This window comes from Lepidothrix coronata, unplaced genomic scaffold (genome assembly GCF_001604755.1).
Source record: "Lepidothrix coronata isolate B3197 unplaced genomic scaffold, Lepidothrix_coronata-1.0 Scaffold9, whole genome shotgun sequence".
Classification (NCBI taxonomy): Eukaryota; Metazoa; Chordata; class Aves; order Passeriformes; family Pipridae; genus Lepidothrix; species Lepidothrix coronata.
The window spans coordinates 1795259-1816236 of NW_016690189.1; the positions used below are offsets into that span (position 1 = coordinate 1795259).

General features: G+C 40.0%; 1 protein-coding gene across 3 annotated transcripts in view; it reads left to right on the plus strand.

Annotated features, from left to right (window-relative positions):
- Nucleotides 1-2002: 2002 nt before the first annotated feature.
- SYT1 (synaptotagmin 1) overlaps nt 2003-20978 on the plus strand; it is a 350802-nt gene continuing 331826 nt past the window's right edge. For 2 of the 3 annotated variants that reach the window (XM_017804502.1, XM_017804504.1), the window contains exon 1: nt 2003-2080. The gene's annotated coding sequence lies outside the window, so the exon portion shown is untranslated. The remainder of the gene's footprint in view (nt 2081-20978) is intronic. The other variant, XM_017804503.1, reaches the window with a different exon arrangement.

Genomic DNA, 20978 nt, shown 5'->3' on the forward strand with positions numbered 1-20978 from the left:
TTTCTTGTCTTTGCTCAAATACGAAGACAGAGTATGATGTGTCATGCCTTGTGAATGTCAGACTCCTACAGACTTCTGGCTGTGTGGCTGTTAGGAACTCAGCATCAAGTCTTCATAATTACTAGCACTGAAACTTGTGGGTTTTTTAAACTGACCAGATAAATGATCCTAGAGAAAATAGTCCTCAAATTATAGTGTATCGGGACAGAGAAAACAGCAACAGTTTTACATCAGACAGGGTAATCCAGGCACAGGAGACCACTTCTACACATGCAGTTTAAATTATGGTGGTTTCTCCTTTCCATAGCTCAGCAAGACTTTTAGAACGTAATTTCTTTTGCATTTGTTGTCCTTTCCCCTCTCATGATCTAATGTGCCCATAAAAGAAAAACTGATATTTTGCCTAACAGACCTAAGAACACATCTAGCACTGATGTGATCAGAAAATGTGTATTCGAACTGAACTGGAAAAGGGCTGTGACTTTTAGAGGCAAATCCCACCATGAAAGTATGGGTGGGGAATGGCGGGATGAAGTTCATTTGAAGGCATAGTAAGTCACCTATGAGATGAGCCTGGGAGCTTCATTACTTTCTCAGTTACCTACTAATGATGGCATACGGGCTCCGCTCTTTGCTGGGCTTCTCTCTTTGCCAACATCTGCTATTTATCATATTAAGATGAATTGTAGGTAAGTTTCACTCTCGTGTACTAACTGAAATCAACTAAATAGTTGTGAGATATATTACTACTTTCTCAAGTTTTCTTAGAACAACTGTAATCCAGCAGTAGCCCGCACAGTAGTGCATCAAACCTGGGCTACAACCTGTATGTTTGGTACCCTGTGACTAATTAAAGGTTATAGGAAACTCTTACATAAATACCACACTGTTATGTTTGCAATTTTACAGGTAAAATTGTTTTCCTCCTGTGCCTTTGTGGCTATAGATGCAGTAATAATATATGCCGAGGAACAAAGAACTTTAGTCTGTTGTATTTTTAAAACCTAAGCTTACATCTAAATCTATTTTCATTTCCCTTTGGAACCTGAGCAGCTTTTTATGTTATATTAAACATTAGACAAATAGGGTAGATCTAATTAAAAGTTGAAGAAATGTGCTCCCCTTAATTGAATTTGCTACAGTTACATTTTGCAGACCAATGTTAATCAAAGCTCCAGTTCAGAGTGGATAGATCAAGGGAATTAAGTTAACCCTTGCACGTCCTTACCTGAACACGCGATACGGTCTGCTCTCGCCTAAGCCACAGGCCAATTACGACTCGCCGCTCAGTCGCGACTGCCCGGTGCGAGCTGCCCAGGGGCCGCCACAGAGGGAGGGCTGCGCACCACAGGCTCGCTAAAAGTACCAACAACGCCTGGCGGGGGTCGTCGCCGCCGCCTCCGCTTCCCGCCGACCTACCAACGAGGGCTCCTGCCGCGCCCCGCCCGGGGCACCCCGCTCACCCGACGGCCGCTGTGCTTGTGGCACAGCGCCTCGTGCTGCCGGGCGGCAGCCCCGGGAATGCCAGCCACGCCCGCCATGCGCGGGGATGCCCTGCTCATCCTCACCATCCTCCTCTTCCTCACCCTCCTCCTCCTCCCCCGCTCGCCACCGCCCGGCCCCGCCCGACGGGGAGGACGGAGACCGGGTGGCCGCGGGATGGGCGAGGCCGGCGCGGCGGCTCCACCCATGCTGGGCGCCTCGCCATTGGCGGCCCGGGCGCGTGTCCCCGCCCCGCAGCCAATGAGGGCGTTGGGCCGGGGGTGATGGGCTGCCTCTCGCGGGAGGGATTCCTGGAGACGCTGCAGTGTGGCGGCGCTCCGGGCGCCGCGCAGCCCCCGTGCCGCCTCCGCCGCCCCGCCCGCCCTGCACTGCCCTGCCCGCCGGCGGCCGACACCGCCGCTCAAACTTAACGCCCGGCGCGCAGCCAGCCCGCCGAGCGCAAGGGACCGGGGCAACCTGCCCGCCGTGCCGGGGGCGCTCCGCCCGCGCCCCGCCGTGCACCGCAGCCTCGCCCCGGGAGGTGCCGCCGCGGGGAGAGGCTGAAGGACGAGCCGGGAGCGCCCGACCCGGTTGCCAGGTAAGGCAGAGCTCCGGGGCTGCCCGCTGCCGCGCCCGGGCGGCGTCGCCTCGGGCAGGGGGGGCGCCCGCTGTGCGGGCGGGGGCAGAGCACATGCTCCGGGGGCGGCCGGCGCCTCTGCCCGCGGCTGCCGGGGGGCGGGGGCCCGCCCCCGGAGCGCTCCTGGCGGGGGCAGGGGCGGTTACGGGAGGGGCGACACAGACAAAGGGGGCGCCCGCACCCCCCTTCCCCCCCGCCGCCCCCGCGGAGCTCCGCTGTCACCGCCCCCCGCTCTGGCTGTAGGAGAGGGGAGCTGTCCACCCTGCATCCCTCCATCCCTCCCCGCCGCTGCCCGGAGCCGGCGCCCAGGCGGTCGCCGAGCCAACTTGTTTCTCCGGGTGCCACCTGGCTGCTGCCGCCGCTGTGCCCTCGCCCTCGGCAGGGTGGTCTGTCCCGACGGCCGCCCCTGCCGAGAGCGGTGGGGCACTGCGGTGTGCCCCCGCCTGCGCTGGTCTTCCCTCTGGACCGCAGGACATCTAATCATCGTTTGTGTATCAATTCACAAAACCCTTTCCCACATTACTTAGAAAGGCTGCCAGGCTAACGCGTTTTCTTTCCGTGCAATTTCATTTTCTTTGACATTATTTCCTTCATTTTACGGAATACTGCTTGCCCTGCTTTGATTTGGGGTACATTTTAGTCTGGTTCCCAGACGCACACGGTATGTTTAAAAGTTAATTTTGGCTATCAAACTCTACTAGGGACGGTAGTAAGAAAGTGGCAAAGAATATTAATATTTCTTTTGTTTCCAGTCTTCTGAAATAAAGATATCAAACGACTACTAGCTTCTGGTAGTCAGTGTAGTAAATAAATTAAATGTAGTCATTGGAATGAGCCTTTGTGGTACTTTCAACAATCTGTAATTCAATCATCTCTGATACAAGCTGCCTTTTGCTATTATTCATCAGACCCAGCTGAGTGATTTCTGTCAGATGGGAAGGGGTAGAGAGAAATCTCTAGGTAAATGTAACTGAAAAGCTTTCCAAGTTGAGTCCTAAATGAGCACAGAAAAGCACTTGGCCACAATCTCGAGACAGATGTTGGCATCCAAATAAATCATTTTTTTTTGGTTGTCTGGGGATGTCAGGTTTTATTTTCCTTTTTGAATAGCCATTTGTGGGTGAAGAAGGAGTTCTGTCTTTATTGCCTTGTAAACTCAATGCAAAATGTTGTAGTGCAATAATATTTCAATGGCTCTGAAATAATATTTTCTGTACAAAGGTCAGTAGAGTAATTTTAGATACACATACATGTTATAGACAAATAGACTACTAATCTGCAATGGTGATACTCATCCTCAGAGCTGCTGTGCAGTGTGCCATCCATGTTGCATGTTAATCTGTTATGTGCTGTTTAAACTGCTTTATTGTCTGTGAGAGTTACTTCATCCTAAGAAGCGGAAGATGGTAGTTGTAGACCCAAGGGGAGTCTCCTTTCCCTGGTGAGTTGACATCTAGAGTTACAGATGAGCAGTTGTTATAGGAGTGTCCCTGAAAAAGGGAGGGGGAGCTTTTGGGTACAAGGACAAGTAAGCAGTGAACTAATTTGCTTTGTGAGGATGTGAAATGACATCTCCTGCCAAGCTTAAATAAACCTACTCAGAAGAAGTGTAAGGAGATTGCACATATGTCTAGAATAGTATTTTCTTGTCTGTCTTGGAAACAAATGACCTGATTTTATGTCTTGAGTCAAACACGTATCTTTTTTTCTTCCAAGCTTTTTGTATTTGTTGTTTTATTAGTAGTGTCTGAGGGGAATATACTTTAATGTGGTATAGTTGCTCAAAATTTGCATCCATGCAATTCATAAATTGAAACTATATAGCTTAAAAATGTAGTGTAGGCAGCTTGAGTGAGAAGAGATAATTTAAAAAAGAACCACAGGGCATAAGATAATGACATGCTGTAGGAAATAATCATACTCCTGCACTTGCAAAAGCATGAAATGTTCCAGTGTAGCCATTTCATACAAGCCCAATTTTCCTTCGCATTAAGAGCGCCTAAGTGAGCCTTATTAATGTTTGATGCAAAAGATGCTAAATCCATTTTAAGGATTGATACTGGAATTTAAAGAGGTAGCTCACAGACTAACAGAGCAAATCTAACACTTCTCCAAAACAAATGTGAAAAATAATCTGTTACCATGTATGCCGTAGCAGCATAAGTGGGATATAGCCTTTTCTGTACCACGGGTGGGCAAGAAGCCCTTTAAAACCATAGATACAAAACAGTGTTTGATTTAACAATCTGAAATGTTCTCTTACCTTAATGATAACTTAAATCAGATATAAGAGCTGACTGAGAAGATGCTCAGTGTTGATTAGTGTAGTAGTTGAGAAGGTGTGAGATAAGGGAAGGTTCTGTTTGTCAGAAACCTAAAGGAAAAAAAAATCTATATTTTTCCAGCTAGCATAGAGACACCGGAAACATAAAATCAATTTTTATGGTCTTTTGGCAGAGTTGGCTGTAATAAGTAAAAAGGAGCAGTTCAGTGTTTGGCTGAAGTTTTTAAGCCACTCAGCTGTACAGAACTCAGTTAATTGATGTTTCCTCACATGAAAATGAAGCTCTTATTTAGCATATCATGATCTTTTCCTCTCAGTTCAACAATCTGATTACAATTTTAAAAATACTTGTGTGGGGGTTTATATTTATATGCACATTTAAACACACAGATAAACTCTTTACTGGGAATTGTGTTCTGAATAAAGAGTGCATACAACCTCTTTTACCTGCTGTGGAAGAGACATTAAAGTTTGCAATACAAATAAAAAGGACAAGAAAATATTTCTGCATATCTGGAGGAGAAGCATGGAGGAATTATTACGCATGGATTCCATGATCTCCTTCCCTTTGCTGAGGATGCCCATATAAATGTGCAGTTCCACAAAGAGAAATACTTCATCGTTTGATTTTGCTTTGATTCTTTGTAGAATGTTTGTTTTAAACATAACTTGGTATTTAAGAAGAACCTTAATTAGAAATACAGATAAGGGAGGCTCATTAGCCAACTATCAATTTGTGTTTACTGCTGATATTTACTAAAGATACTTGTGGTTAAATCAAAGCATTTGCCAGACTAAATAAACAAAGTGTTAGGTTCACATATTTTCGGGATTGTTATGTACAAATGTCATCTTTGCTACAGTGGGCTTTATTCCTCCCTAATGTACGTCGGTAAAAAGGGGGATTAGGAAATGGTGCTTATACTGTTAGATCTTTTACAGAAATACCGGATACCAAAGTAGAATGCATAGGAGGAGGACAACTGACAAGGGTTTTTCATGATTTCTTCTGGTGAGATGCTAAGAGCAGGCTACAGGCAACTTCTTTCAGGGACTACACAGACCAGCTGAGTGATTTGTGCAAGCAGTGTGTGGAAAAAGTTTTCTGTTTGAATAAAAAAAAATAAAATATTTAAAAACATTTATTGAAAATATTTTTTTCCCTTGAAGACTGCAGTGACTGAAAACTGGATAGGAGCCATAATAAGAATGTCTCCTTAAGTACTACTTTTGACAAATGTTAATCAGTATGTTTTAGAGGCTGACTTTTCTATTGTTTTCCCTAAGTGATTAAAGGAGTAGCACATGAATGTGTTATGAGAGAGCTGAGCATTTTTCTTAATCTGTTTTCTTGTCATTACTAGTCTGGAGGTCTTTCCCCAGAACAGCAGGCACTGAACACTTCTCCTTCTCCATACTAGAGGGAGTGGTGTTGCCATCTTTTAAATTCTCAGAGAATTGCAAACACAGGATGCCATTTCTCTTTTCTAGTCATCCCTAAAGATGCTCAGAGAAATGTATCGGAACACAAAATAAATCTGGAATTTCTCCTATGCAGTGTAGTTATCTGATAAACTACTAATATTAAAAAGGTTCTTCTAAATAGAGAAAATTTACAAATTTTAAAAAATGTCACAAAAACTTACCTAAGTGACTTAGTATTCATTGACTCTGAATTATTATAGTAATAAACCATTTTTCAGGAAAAAAAAATTTTATTTAGTAGTGGCTAAAACCAATTTGGTTATTTTAGTGCTGCTGTCTGTAAGTTTCCTGGACACTATTCAGGATTTATAACAGTAGCCAAATGTATGGAAGTAGCTTTAATACTCTAGCCATGTCTGTAGTGACTACATACATGAGTGCCACAAAGACATGAGAATATGTGCCTCAAAGTTGCCCAGTAATGTTTTAATGAATTGGTTAAAAGTCTGCTTACAAGTTCTGTTTTGTACCTTTATCTTAAGGGTATTATTTTTCTATATGTGGCTGAAAAATTGGTGTAACAGTTGCAAAGTGGGAAAGCTGGTAACCAATTGCCTGGCTTGGCTCAGAGACAGGAGTTTACGTGTGAATTCACTCATCTGTATGTGTTTGAATAACCACGTGGATAGTGCAGTTGAAAATAATTGGAGTGCTTTTGCACAAGGCACTATAGAATCATAGAATATGCTGAATTGGAAGGGGCTCACAAGGATCATCAAGTCCAACCCTTAGGCCCCGCACAGGACCATCCCCAAGAGTCACACCACGTGCCTGAGAGTATCATCCAAATGCTTCTTGAACTCTGGCTTGGTGCTGTGGCCGCTTCCCTGGGGAGCCTGTTCCAGTGCCCAACCACCCCCTGGGTGAAGAACCTTTTTCTGATGTTCAGCATAAACCTCCCCTGACACAACTACAGGCCATTCCCTCAGGTCTGGAAATAAAGATTCCATGACAAATAGTTTGTTTGGTTCAGGATGTTGTCTCAGTCATGCTTTTCCTAGAAAAATTGTACATTTGTACATTGACAGGTGAACACTAGATCTAACTCTTATTTGGAACACTTAAGATCACTTGTAGCATGTAATTTTAATTTTTTTTCCCCTTTTTTCCAGTATTTCTTTATAATAATTTATTCCTAGTGGATATCTATAAACAAGTATTAGAATTGGGAGGAATTCTTAGAAGAATATGTGACAATGCAGTTAGAGTGTGTTGTTTTGTTTTGTTGTTTTTTTTCCAAAGGCTAAAAGTGATAACTTAAGAAAAACTTAATGGTATGATGTGTTGATAGAAGACACAATATATTGGTGAATAGTTGAGGGTTAAAGAAGGATAGTGTGATATACATACACCCCAATCAAAATAGTTTTGAAACTTTTTTTTTCTGATTAAAAAGGGACTGTGTTTATTGTTGAAATTGTAAGCTTGTTTTGAATTTAGTCAGGCATTTGATTTAGTTTAGGGTAATGTTCTAATTATAAAAATAATGGTGTAAAACAGCATCATTGTCCCTGAGAACGGATTTCTTTTTTTCATGTGCTAGATTGCAGAAGAGATAGTATATGAGGAATCGCTATCTCTATTATTCCAACTCTTTTCATTACCTTTGACAATGATCTGGAATAAAATACAAAATCCGTATTCATGAATATAATTCTGGTTTTTTGTGCCGATTTTAATAAAATTGGGAAAAGTGCTATTATAAACTGATTTAATTTGGTTTCTCATCCTACAGTATCTGAATATGTGTTTTAACAAAGTGAAAAACAGTAATACTTTCACCTACTTCCAGTAAAAAAAATCGTGAATCTCCCTAAATACTAGCTTGAGAAAAGAATTGGGGATTACATCTGGAGATCATCGTCTGCCCCAATTTTGAAGAGCAAAGAAGCCGTATGCATCTGTAAACACTGTTCAGAGTAGGAAAGGTGCCCATCTCAGAAAAGATGCCACACGACTAGAATTAGTTTAGAGGAGGGACTTGAGTTGTGTGATTTGAGATGTGCCCAATCTGTTTCTTAGTGGAACTCCTAAAAGCTTACTGTTCTCTTTGGAAAGCTGTATGTGCCGAGAGCTTCCTTGATGCCCACACAGTGAACATACCGGTATTAAATTATGCTCTGGTATGTATAAGGTCATGCAGCAGCCTGGCTGGGCACACAAACCACAAGACCCCAAACTAGAAATGAGATATCAATGTTTTTCCATCAGAGTAGCAAGTGTATGAGCCACCTTAGTGAGGAGATGATACCTTTACTTGAAGTCTGTAGATCAGTATTTTCTTTCCTTTTAACTAGACTAGGTACAAGTTCTAGATTTGATGCTGAAATTGCTGGATTTCTGATTTGTGTTAATCCATGAGAACGGAGTAGGTAATCACCTGTCCTTCTGACCTTAAAATCACCAACCCATTGAACTTGCTGCTATTGACTCCTACTGTGTCTCTTGGATTAAATAGTATTTGTTGTAAAAGATGTTGCGACATGTTACTTGTGTAGTGTGAAGAGGTTCTGTCTGAACTTCCCTTAAGCTGCCCTTGTGTGTTATAATCCTATTTTGTCCCATGTTACTGACAAGAATTTTTTGTTTATTTATCTAACTGGTGTTAATCTTTGAGACCCGATTTAAAGCCGATTGAAGTCGATGACACTTCCTTCCATTTATTTTGTTCCTCTGATACATCCTAAAACTATAAATTGAGCTTATTAGTAGGAACTTTGATTTAAAAGAGTATGCCTGTTACTCTTTAAGATGTGAGAGAACCAGTGTCCTGTATCCCATCATTCTAGTGTGGACTTGCATAAATAGGCCTTAGTTTCTAGATGCCATCAGTGAGATGCTACCCAAAGGACAGTTTTCTGCTAAACCTGTTTTGGAGCTGGCTGTGGAGGTGTCAGTCCTTGTGCCTGGCATCTGAGCCAGGGAACCCTGGCATGATTCTGCTTTGCACCAGGATAAACTTGTCTTGGTGAGCATCTCGCATGTCCTGTTTCCATGTGTACTACATGGCTATGGATGGTTAATTGGTGGCATTGGTAAGAAAACAGGTGTCTGTTAGGAGAGGGATACAACTCTACTGAAAAGGCAAGTAAGAGTTAGCTTTGAGAGTGTCTTTCCACTGAATTGCAGAGAGATGTCCTTGAGTAGTCCAGGTAAGGGTGGAAGACAAACACATTTTTGACTGCTAGTGTAGTGATGGTTGAATTTCAGGATTTCTGGATCCTGAAATTAAAGTTTATTTTTTTTCTAACAACCCAAATGTTTAAAGATGTGTTTGTTACGCTGTTGCATTTGATAACTGTATCATGCTAATATTTCCTTATGAAGAGTCTGTCAGTGGATTTTTTTTTTCCAGTTTTCATTTTTTCATAGTTTCTTTTCATATGCTAACAACAAGCTGCTACCTTGCACTTGTTCATCAGTTTTGGCTTTCTTACTTCATGCTTTGTTAGCTTGCTCAGCTGCTAGTTAGAGCAGAGAAACACCAGGCAATATCCATGTGACCTTGACAGAGGTCACTTTCTTCTTTATGATGTCCTGTAGCTGCATAAGGCCTTTGCTGCTCTTATCTTGTATATTTGCTTTATTTTTGTAAATTCTACGTAGTAGGATTGAAATATTGCTTTTTTAAAAATTAATATGTATTTACCGCTCTTTTAGATTGTTGAGAAAATGTTCAAAGTGAAAACTTAAAAGTAAAATTGTCTGGGACAAAAACACCTGAAGTCACATGTTATAGTGCTTTCTTGCACTTGTCATCTTCAAAACATGTGTCCATTTTTAGTAATGACTTGGACCTATGTTAATATTCGATATGCAAATATTGGCTTTATAAATCATACACTGGCTAATAATTGCGAGTTGTTTACTCAGAATCAATTATTCTTTATAAATATTGATATGAAAGTTCTGTGTTATAGTGAACAAGGCATAAAACTCACTATGGAGATCAGCATTTTAGAAGAAGAATAATAGTAATAAATATTTTATCTTGATATCAAGCAGCTATTGCTCAGATTTTTGAATTGAGCACTGCTTATCTATGTAGTGTTGATTAAATTCTAAAGCAACAACCAGCCAAATGTCCATTAAAGGTGATGAACCAGTCCTTTGCAGGCATAGTAGAGACTGTCTACACTGTTATGAAAGGATTCAAATGAATCCCAAAAGCCAAACCCTTTTTCTGCCTTTCCATATAACTCATTTATATATGTACTCATCGATGGGATTCCAAATTGTATGTGATCCATATAAGTGAAAGGAAAAACAGTTGGCATAATTTTAATGGAGCGTGTCAATATTACTCTACTTATAGCTTTTTGGAATTTCCTTCTGGTACTAACATGATACTGGGAGCATTTAATTTGCTTTGTGTTGAAATTTGGCTCTTAGAATGTCTGTTCACTTCAGCTACTTTTAAAACAATGTATGAATTCAGTGGTGTTAGCTGATTTCATAGAATAAAGCTAAATTATTTGCTGAAAGGGATTATCACCTGGCATGCCTTACTCTGTGGTGTTACTGCCCTCTTCCACTTACTTCTGTGACTTTTTTTGTGATGAAGAAAAAGAATCTTTACTGGGGAGGTAAAAACCTAACCTCTTGGCCTAGTTCACGATGTTGGCTATAGGTGTTTAAAGTAGATGAATGTGTGAATTTGAAAGGACGACCTCAAGTGCAGACAAAAAGTCATAGGTGGAGGTAGTGAGTATGGACCCTAGTCGAAGACATATTCATGAAGATTTTTCTAAGTTAACAAATTGTTCAAGGTTTTGTCCTGCATTGGGCCAAATATTGGCTATTTTGTGTGTCCTTTTGGGATAAATATATTGATAATTCTTAATACCATAGAGGTTATGCTGATGAGGTAATATAAGAATTTATCCTCAAACTTTGAAAAATATTAGCTCAGCCTGTCCTGCTTACAGCTGTAGTGCTGTTCAGATACTTAAAGGTAGTTACTCCAGTCAAACTTAGATGTAATTGTATTGAATAAATTCTAGGTTTTAAAAAGTATAGGTATACACTATAGGTATAGAGTGTAGAACTGTGCTTAGTGTTTATCTTATGCTATAGTACTTATAAAAAAAAGAGTAAGGGAATGTACTGAAACTTTCCCTCTCTTAAAGACCGTCAGCTGCTCTTAAAGACCATTAGCATAAACCATCAGTTTATTGGTTGTGGTTAGTCAAGTTTGTTGTAGTTTGAAGCTCTTGCCTCATCATTATTGGGCATATGAGTTTTCTGTACCCATGAGTAACAAGATTGGGAGGAACTAAAAGTAGTAGGCTTAGCAGCAAAATGTGTTAGTGGAAGGGCTGTATGTTGGTCAGCGATGATCAAAAATTCTACACCTGTTGTTGCAGAGATAAAGATGATGACCTACACAAACACAGCCTAGCAGAGAGGGAACTAAACCTTAGCTGATTCGTTGCAGCAAGTTAGTGTCTAAGACTAATATGCAATAAGCGTATTCACCATATGGGCCAGCATCCTTGTGAATATGAATACAGTCACAGCATATACAGTTGCTCTCAGTTTTAACAGTAGTAAATACACATGGGTTTTTCCCTAGATAAGGCACATAGAGTGAGCCTGAAACAAATGTGTGCTGAAATTTTGTTTCCTGTTACAAAGCAACTGCTTCAGGCCATGTTACTTTTTTCCATTGGACTTGGTCTAATATTGTGCTTCCAATTCTGGCTCAGAATTCCAATTCTTAGACCAGAATTCTTGTTAGTGTATTTCTAGTGAACTGTATTTTTTTAGATGAGCTGAATTAGGTCCCAGAAATACAGAATTACTTTTTTTACCCTTCAAAGCACTTATGGTTGAATTGGAATACTGGAAGTTATTTATTGTCACCATCACTTAGAACAGACTTTTAAACCTGTTTTGGTTTTATAAGTTGCTTGCTTGCCTGGACACATGGGAAAAGATCTGGGTGTGATGGCTTAGGTCTCCACATCCTCTGTTAACACAGTGAATTCCAAATGTAGGTTGTAACCGGTGACAGCTGTTTCATAAAGAGCTGCTTCGTATTTGTGAGAAGCAGTGTTTGCTCTGCAGTCTCTTTAGAACAGGGCCTGACAAATCTTGTAATGTGTTAACAGTGTGCCTAACATAATAGGATCCAGATCTTTGACTAGGGACATGAACAGTTGTGCTAAAAATAAAAATACAATTTAGCCCAAATGTTGGAAAAAGTGCCATTATATAAGGCCCCCAGAGATCAATAAACAACTCATTGCTGTAACCATATCATCCTTCTTCAAAGGGATTTTAATTGAGTCATGGAAACTTCATACTTGAAAAGGTGAACACTTGTTTGTTAGGCATTCTGCTAGATATATTTTGCTGGTCATTGAGGCTGTACTGTTCATACTAGGGGACTTGGACATCCAGTTTAGATCTCTAAGTAGAAACTATGCTGAGTTACTCTTTACAACCTCTTTACCTTCAATGTGGTATAACTAGGAATTTTTCAGTTTTAAATACAAAAAAGTTTCCTGTTTTCCAGTAATCTGNTTTCTAGTTGAAAACTGGGTAAACTGTTTGGCTTGCTACTGAAAAAAGCTATTTCTTGTATAATACTGTGCTCACAACTGGGATTTGAATTATTTACAGGTGGGATGGTACAAAGGGACTGGCTTTTAGCCTTCTGTGGCCAGGAGGGAATTTATCTGGCATAAAGGAGATAAACTAATTCCAGCTTCAGTAATACTTAAGAGACTAGCTGTTTCATACCAGAAAGCAGTTTTTATGATAAGAGAATTAGCAAAGTTCTGCTACAGCAGTTTCCCCAATACAGAAACCAGGTCATCTATCTGGAGGTTGATGTAATTATTGGAGATTTCTGCTCCCTCTCTCAATGAGAGGCTGATACAGGAGAACATCTAGTCCTGCTCTGGTATGTGACAGCATAAATGGGTAAAACAAATACAAAGCCAAAACCACAGCTGCCCAGGTAGGCTGTCTTGAACATAGACATGAAGATTTCAGGTAAAGATTTTAGGATTAGCTTTTTGTGAAGAATGCAAATCTGTACATAACAGAGAGTCATTTATGTTAAGTAGAAGCCAGTCAAACTAGTGTCCTGTTGATATGTTGAAACATAAATCCCATATGACAGATGGGGATCAATGGCAGAGGGAGATTAAGGATAGGATTCATGTCATTTAAGTTTAAATACCTCCAGAAGGTGATTCATTTGACCTACCTTAGGCATCTGTCTTCGTGTGAGATGGACTACTCTCCGGACGTGAGATGGACTGCTCTTTGAAGCTATCTCTTCCTTTCCAGTGACTGTAAAAAATCTGAGATCGCTAGATGAGACTTAATCAGCCAGTTTTTAGACACCTGACGTGGGACACTTGAATCCTAAGTGATGAGCCTAAGGCCTCATGGAGAGTTTGTGTCAAGGCTGAGAAGTGAACCCCAGTTTTCTGGACCCAAGCTAATCACAATACCATCTTTTCTATGAAGAGGAGCATTATGTGTAAAACTAGTGTGTGATGACTGCTTAAAATTGCTTTAAAATAAAAATAAAAAAAAATAATTGATTAAAAGGAGGGTGGTGGTGTATTTGGAAATACCTAATTAAAATTGGGCTTAAATTATTTATTTTACTGCAGTTAGTGTTACTGTATTTGATTCAGGGGAATAGAGAATCACAGAATCAGATAGGTTGGAAATGACCTGTAAAATCATTGAGTCCAGTCAGTAAACTTGCACTGCCATGTATCAACCTCAGTAGTACAGTAACTTTGTCTAAGAGTCTAACTTTAAAAAGAACATTTGGAGATAAATGTTTTTGCTGAATAGAAAAGCAAATGTATCTTTCTGCAGAATCTGTGCAGTGCTGTCAGGAAAGAATAAACTTTATATCTAAAAGTAGAGATCTTGAAAATAATGAAAACTTTACTATCAGCTCTGCAGAAAGATGGACGTCTAGTCAGTAAAATTGTAAATAAAGGTCCATTGCGCAGGAGTGACAATATTTTATATGTAGTTATGGGCAGTTTGAAGTCAGACTTGTCCACTCTGTGTTGATGAAAGTGGGCTTCTGTGAGGGGAGACAGCTTATATTAAAACAGTTAAAAGATACGATTTTTTCTGAAAACGGAATATGAAAGCTGATATGGAGAGTGCTACTGGCTCCAGCTTTGGATCTTGCCCGAAGCGTGCAGTGAACCAAGCAGGTCTGCAGAAGTGGTATGGCGCTTGGCAAAGTGGAGGAATTGCCTCTCTTCTGGTCAGCAAAGCTCTGGGAGGAGACAAGAATAGCAGCAGCTCAGATGTTGCTAGAGTGTGTGTTTTCCCCCTCTGAAGGGCAGTTGGTTTTGCACCTGAACGAGCACAGTGCTTTTAGGGGTTAGTTTGGTTCTTCTTTGCTTGCCTCCCTGCACACACTCGACGCTTCCCTTCCTCCTTAGCCTACTTCAAAGCTATAGTTTGGTGTAGTTTGTAACTGAGATGAAATCATGTTTTCTGAGCTGTAGTGCAAAATCTGTTCAAATGGCTTTGTGTCATTTATATGTAAAAATCTGTTCCAATGATCCTGTTCCAGCTGTGAACCAGAACATCCTAGAAGTATGACCCTCTTAATTCATGGCATCACATCTCTACACGGGAATATACTGTGATATTAAAGCTTCAAGGTGTAAATGTTTGGGGTTTTTTCCATAAATTGCTGTGGTAAGGGAATAAAGTGTGCTATACTAAGCTAAAACAGAAGCTGGCAATGTGAAGAGTAAAATAGGATATATATTTTAAGCTTATGTAATTTCTGCCTCTAGACTTTGGGAATTGGCTATTGGTTTCACAGTACAGTGGAAATTGTATCTTCATGTTAGAGCTAAAGTAAAGTTAAATTAGAATGGTATAGAAAGAAAAATCTAGTACTCTGAAATATTATATCACAGCAAAACAGTTGTCTTGTTGACACAGATCATAAGAATTTCTGAGTCTGAAGAGTTTCAATATCTAAACATGATGTTTTTATAGCTAAATGAACCTTTATAAGCTAGACATCAACTATGTATAAATGCAGAACAGTATATCTAAAATCTGTCATGCTGTCAGAATACAACTGTTTTCTCTACAAATATGGGAATTGTCACTTACCTGCATTCTCTCCTTGCCCTATTTCCCCCCCCATATGTTGATATTCACCCATGTGAAAGAGGCCAATTATAGTTTGGCCATTGTATAAATAATGCAGAAGTTGTCAGTGGCAGAGGAAAATTTATGTTAGAAGACTGAGGGATTGAATAAGAAAATAAAAGCACCTTTTAATGAGGGTAATGATCTCTGTTTCTCTATCACTTCATGTTAAAAAAGGTATTTAAAGAAACCCCATCTTTTAGTTCTTCATCTAAGGACTGGTTTTAGTAATAAAATCCTGGTTCAATTTTCAATCAGAATATTTTGTTCTGCAGTATTTTCCCTTTTGACTTTTCCCCAAGCCCTCCTGGGAGCAGGCACTGATCTTTCCCCTTCTCAGGGATTGGTGCTGAGCAGCAGCTGAACTGGAGGAATACCCCAGGACCATGTCGAGGCTTATAGGGAGAGGGCATCTCTTCCCCTTGGCTTTATGGTAAACATTTGGAAAACACAGTGCAATCTGGAGTCAGGCTGCCTTGAAAGTAAATTAATTAGGCTCATTAAAGGTGGAGTCCCAAACTTTAGAGCAGCTGGGGCTGATTCTTGATGGCTGTTGCTGGTAGAGCCGGACCTCAGGTGCGTGCTGGGGCACAGGCTGGCTTGGAGTTGCTGCCGTGAAGTTGGCCAAGCTAAATAGCACATTGTTAGTGTGGCTTGTCGTTGGCTTGCTCTTCTGGAAGATGGTCAGAATGTGATCTCAGATGATGTGCTGAGTTTGTTTAATTTATTGTCTCTTTCCTCCAACTGCTGTTTCTCTTGAGTATTACAGAGGCTGGTGTGGCCTTAAATATAGTTGTATTTAGGCATCCACTTGGAAGGTCTCACTGACCTGACAGCAGCCTTCAGTGAAACTTGCTCGTCTGCATGGCTGCTGGGTCTGCAATACCTCTGACTGATGCATCAACAGCAGATGAATGATGTGCTAGCCCTTGCCTTTCATAAATGACTCCTTGTTTTCCATGGTGATGCTCTTAATATGATTGTTAAAAAGGATACTTACAGAAGGAGATAAGGGAAAGCCTGCATATTTTGTGAGTCTTAAAACAGTAATAATGAGGTAAGCAAGTATCTCTTTTTATTTTTTTTCTTTTAATCAGGAAGCAGCAATTTTCCTCGTTACCTTTACTCTTTCATGATTGAGCTGTTTGTTTCCAGATGGCTCCTGTGCATGCGGGGATAGGGACACACATGGCCCAATCTGTTCAGCTGCCGGCCTCGCATCAAACAGCCCAAGGTGCTGGGCACGCTGGCTCATTTGGAGCAGTTTGGCAGCCCCTCCTGTAGCAGTTATTCTGGTGCTTTAATTTCCAGACAGAAAGGCTTTGAAGCAGCATCCTTTTGTGGGAAGAAGAGATTTCAAGGTTCAGAAACTGAAATGCAAAACTGCAGCCACCTATCACCTTTCAAATGAAATTGAATTTATCAGCATTTCTAAATGTGTCTGCTGTACCAAAGCACTTTGAACTTTTTTATCCCAGGTGTTGGTTTCATTAAGCTATTTCTTTCTTTTTTCCATTCTGCTGTAGCAGAGTTCTTATTGTAGTATCGGGTATGTCAAGTGAAGTATGTAAACAATTATTTTTTTTTCATTTTTGACAAAAGTATTCACCAGAGACAAGAGATGGTGTGTGAAAATACGAAGTCAGCACCATGTGTTTAAGGGTATAATGTCAGTCTTGCAGAGGCCTTGAACAACACTTGCTCTTTTTTTGGAAAGATACATCCAAATACATTTCTTGGATTAATTTTGCCTATGACTGTGTTAGGATTTAAGTTGACCAGACAGTTTGCCCACACTTTTCTTCCCTTACATGTGCCCTTCCATTCCATACTTCTTTAAAAGGAACTATGAGGGAAGAAGGATGGGAAATGTAATTAAACACAGGTACTGCAATAAGCTCTGGTTAGGAGGCAAATGAACTTAATGAACTGTAAAGGCTCAAGAGGTGTCCTGTATATAATCAAAAAGTAACTGTCATTAATACAATAGACAAGGTGATTAGGTATCACCCTATCAGTGATTCAATGGGTTAATTAGTTGTCAGTGATTAGAGTCTGGTTTTCAGAAACCATGGTGGTGGTTGGGTAAGCCCTGAAGTCCCCATAGTAAGGTACTTGTTCTATGCAGGGTTCTGTGCATGTGAATTGCTGAGCATCTGGAAATCCCTCTGACATTAAAGTGATCTGTACAGGTGAAGTGTACTTCTAGTTAAAATAGAAACTTCTGAAATGAAAGCATGAGATACTGATATAAAATGGCTACTGTGTATAGATTTAATTTTGATGGGAGGAGATCTTGCATCTTGGAAAAACCTTTCACTATACCAAATTATTTTTGTAAGAGAAACATAGCTTTATATCTGAGCTGAGAATCTCTTCAGAAAACACTTTATTGATATGTCTGCTGAGAACAGAATTGCAGAATCATTTAGGTTGGAAAAGGCCTCTAAGATCTTTGATCCCAACCATTAAAGGTTGGGAAGGTGTACCAGGGAGATAAAGAGAATTTTATGAAATATTTCAAATAGCTTATGAAAAGGGCATAATTTTCCGGGCTTTTTTGTTGGTTTTTTTTGGGTTTTTTTCTTATTCTTCCCAATGGCTCTTCTGAACATATAAACAATTACAGTTGCAGAGACACGGCTTTATATGAAGTTCAATGCTATTGAACTCTGCCCTTTCTTACTATAGTTTTTCAGCAAATGTGTGGTCTTCTGAAACCTTAATGACCTGGTCATTATTGCAGCAAGATTTTGTCTTGAGACTGTTGTGTGGTTCAAATTTTCTGAAGTTTCTTCTGAAACTATCACTTGGAAATCAAAGTTGTTTTTACCTCTGCTGTATTATAGCAGTGTTTAAAAATAACTGTGTAACTTCAGATGGCTATCACATCAGGTGTTTGCAAAAAGAAGTAGAAATCCCACATCTAAAATGTGAGCACATGATCTAAACACTTCAGAGAATGTAATTTTTTTTTCAGACCCCTTAATGCTGAATACTAATAAAATAAAGCCTCTAGAAATAAATTTCTATTGTATAAGTAGCTTTAGTTTTTGTTCAACAGCAGAAAACCAGTAATTACTCAAATAGTTTTTGACAATGAACACTTTAGATGTATCAGTCTTTGTCAAAATGAAGTAATTTTTAATTCTGCATAATGTAAAAAAGCATATAACTCTATAAATTGTTCTTGTCCATACTTGTGATGAACAGTGTTGTACAAACTAGAGTTCATTAGAACTTCCAAATTCCAATTATGCAAGTAATAGAACCTTAAGATGCTATCTGTATTGTGGAACAGAATGTCTTAATAATTTCTGTTGACAATTTACAAAAACTGGGTGTACTAAAAGTATAAGTAGTTCATATTTTAAGAATGTCAAGATAGGTTTGTGGGTTTTGCTGGTTTTTTTCCTCCCTTTTTTATATTTTTTATTTTCTGAGCAGATTTCATTTTAACATTCATAGAAATAGGTGATTGCTAGAGTTGAGATGAGGAGAAGGTTTCAAGCTGCAAGAGAAATTTGGGGCAATATAAAAACCTGACACAAAATAGTATCTCCAGTTTTACTTGGAAAGTTTTCAATACTGTTATAGTTTTCAGTAGATTATGTTTTTTGTAAGGAAAAAAATCAATTGTGCTGACAATAGCAATAATCACACTACATGTAAGGAGTTCAAAGGTTACTTTCCCACCAAGAAGAGAAGAAAAACTGACCAGGAGTTCCCTTCCATGGTAGAAGATAGTGACATATTATTCCATTCAATTTTAGGTTGTGCTTCATTGCTTTTGAAATAGATCTGCTTGGGACATATGCCCAAACTCAAGATGTGGTCAATGTGCTACCACAATTATTTCGTTGTTGAAAAGCTTTCTTTGCCAGAAAAAGAATTATCTAAGACAGATGCTACTGTGACAAACAGCTTGAAACTCACTACAATAGATGCTGAAAAGATTAACATGGTAAGAATGTAACAGTGTCAAGATTATAAATGGTTAACAATTACCTGGTTTAAGATGGCAGGTAGGGAAACACCACTCAGACACCTGTTTACTCCCTTCCCCCGTATCATGGGGAGAGAATTGGGGGGTAAGAAGGGGGTGTAAGAAGTAAAATTCATGGATTGAGATGAAGACAGTTTAGTAGTACAAAACCAGAAGGGAAAATTGTAATAATGATGAAAGAATTAGAATATGCAAAGCAAATGATGCACAATGCAATTGCTGACCATCCACCAACTGATGCCCAGTCCAAGTGGCCAAGCAAAGGGCCCAGCTTTCCCCCAGTTTATATTTTGAATGTGCCATCCTATGGTGTGGCATATCCCAGTGCTCAGCTGGGGTCATCTGTCCTGGCTGTGTCTCCTCCCAGCTTTTTGTGCCCCCCAGTCTCGTAGCTGGTGAGGTGGTGTGAGAAGCAGAAAAGGTACTTCACTTAGTGTAAACCCTGCTCAGCTACAACTAAAACATCAGTGTGTTATCAACATTATTATCCTAAATCCAAAATGCAGCACTATACCAGCTGCATTTTATACGAAGAAAATCACAGCCAAAGCCAGTGTCTGTCTTAAGCATATAGGAGAGGCAGTACTTGACAGAAGATCTCTCATAGTTTGTGGGGTGAAGGGCAAAATTATCACTGTTTAAGCAGGTCAGGATTTGTAAATGACCAGTTCTACCAGCAGTGCCCAGCTTGAAGCACATTTGGAAGTGCCTTGTTTTCAGCAGGTGCTGGGCATGCATGCTGCTAAAATCAGGCTTCGCTTGGCCCAAAGGCAAATTTTATTCATCTGTTAGAGAAACTATGAGATAGAGGCACTTTGACCACATGACTCATAAGCCTGTAGAGAAAGCTGCCTGATGGAAAGCCTGATCCTGTGTTGTAGGCCTGTCTTCCTCATCCAGGATATTCTGGGTACTGGTCAATGCATCCCATGTAAGATCTTTGAGATGAGCATAGCTGTACTGTGTGGTGTGATTACTAGGTAAAACACAGAGTACAATGGCTTTTAGCAGGTTTTTTGAATAGTAGGTTCTCACTTATTCACTGTAACAGAACACTGTTGAATAAAGGTGAAGAACATGTTCATGATACATGCTTTGTGATTAGAATACCTATTTCTTGTGTCCATGTAATTTTGTCTTTTTTCATACTTGTAGCTGACATGTACTCCAATTAGTATTCAATACAGAGTCTCATATATGATACTTTGAGTCTGCAAACCTGAATGAATTTTGAAGTCTCCTTAGGAACAAATAAAATGCAAACTTCATGGTGGCTTAAAATGTTACTAAGGGGTTTCTGTTGAGTACCCTTCAGTGCCCTTCTGTTTACATGATCACTTAATGGGATCCAGAGAGACCAATCATTAAGCATTATTTCTTAATGTCTCGGAAGCAGGATACCTGCTGGTGCATCAAAACAGATTTCTGAAAATTGTATAAAATCTCAGCAGAAACTCTTGCTTATGCTTCTTTTCTTACTCCAACTGCATATATGGTGCTGTGAGTCCCACATGTTTAAGTAATGGTTTTACTACTTTAGTTGAATATGCACACTATATAGGTCTATGTACAGTATACATTTGTATTGCACAGCTTGCACTCATCTGCCAATTATGGTGTTTCTAGCTTGGCATGGCTGTGTTTTTTCTGGCCCTGAGCATGTCTTTGCTATTCTTAGGAGCCCATATCTTCCTTCATATTCTCTGTCATTCTGTATTTGTGGGAGAAAACTTGGGGATGCTAAGTGTCATTTAGCTAGCTTACTTCAGGAGTGTCCTTGAAGTATTGTCTTGGGTAGCTACACTAATCATCTAAGCATTATGCATGGCAAGCAATCTCTCCAGTTATGCAGAGTCAAGCCTTTGATTATAAAGTTTTTGTGGATGTACAGATTCGAGGGTGAGTATGGAAGTATGTGC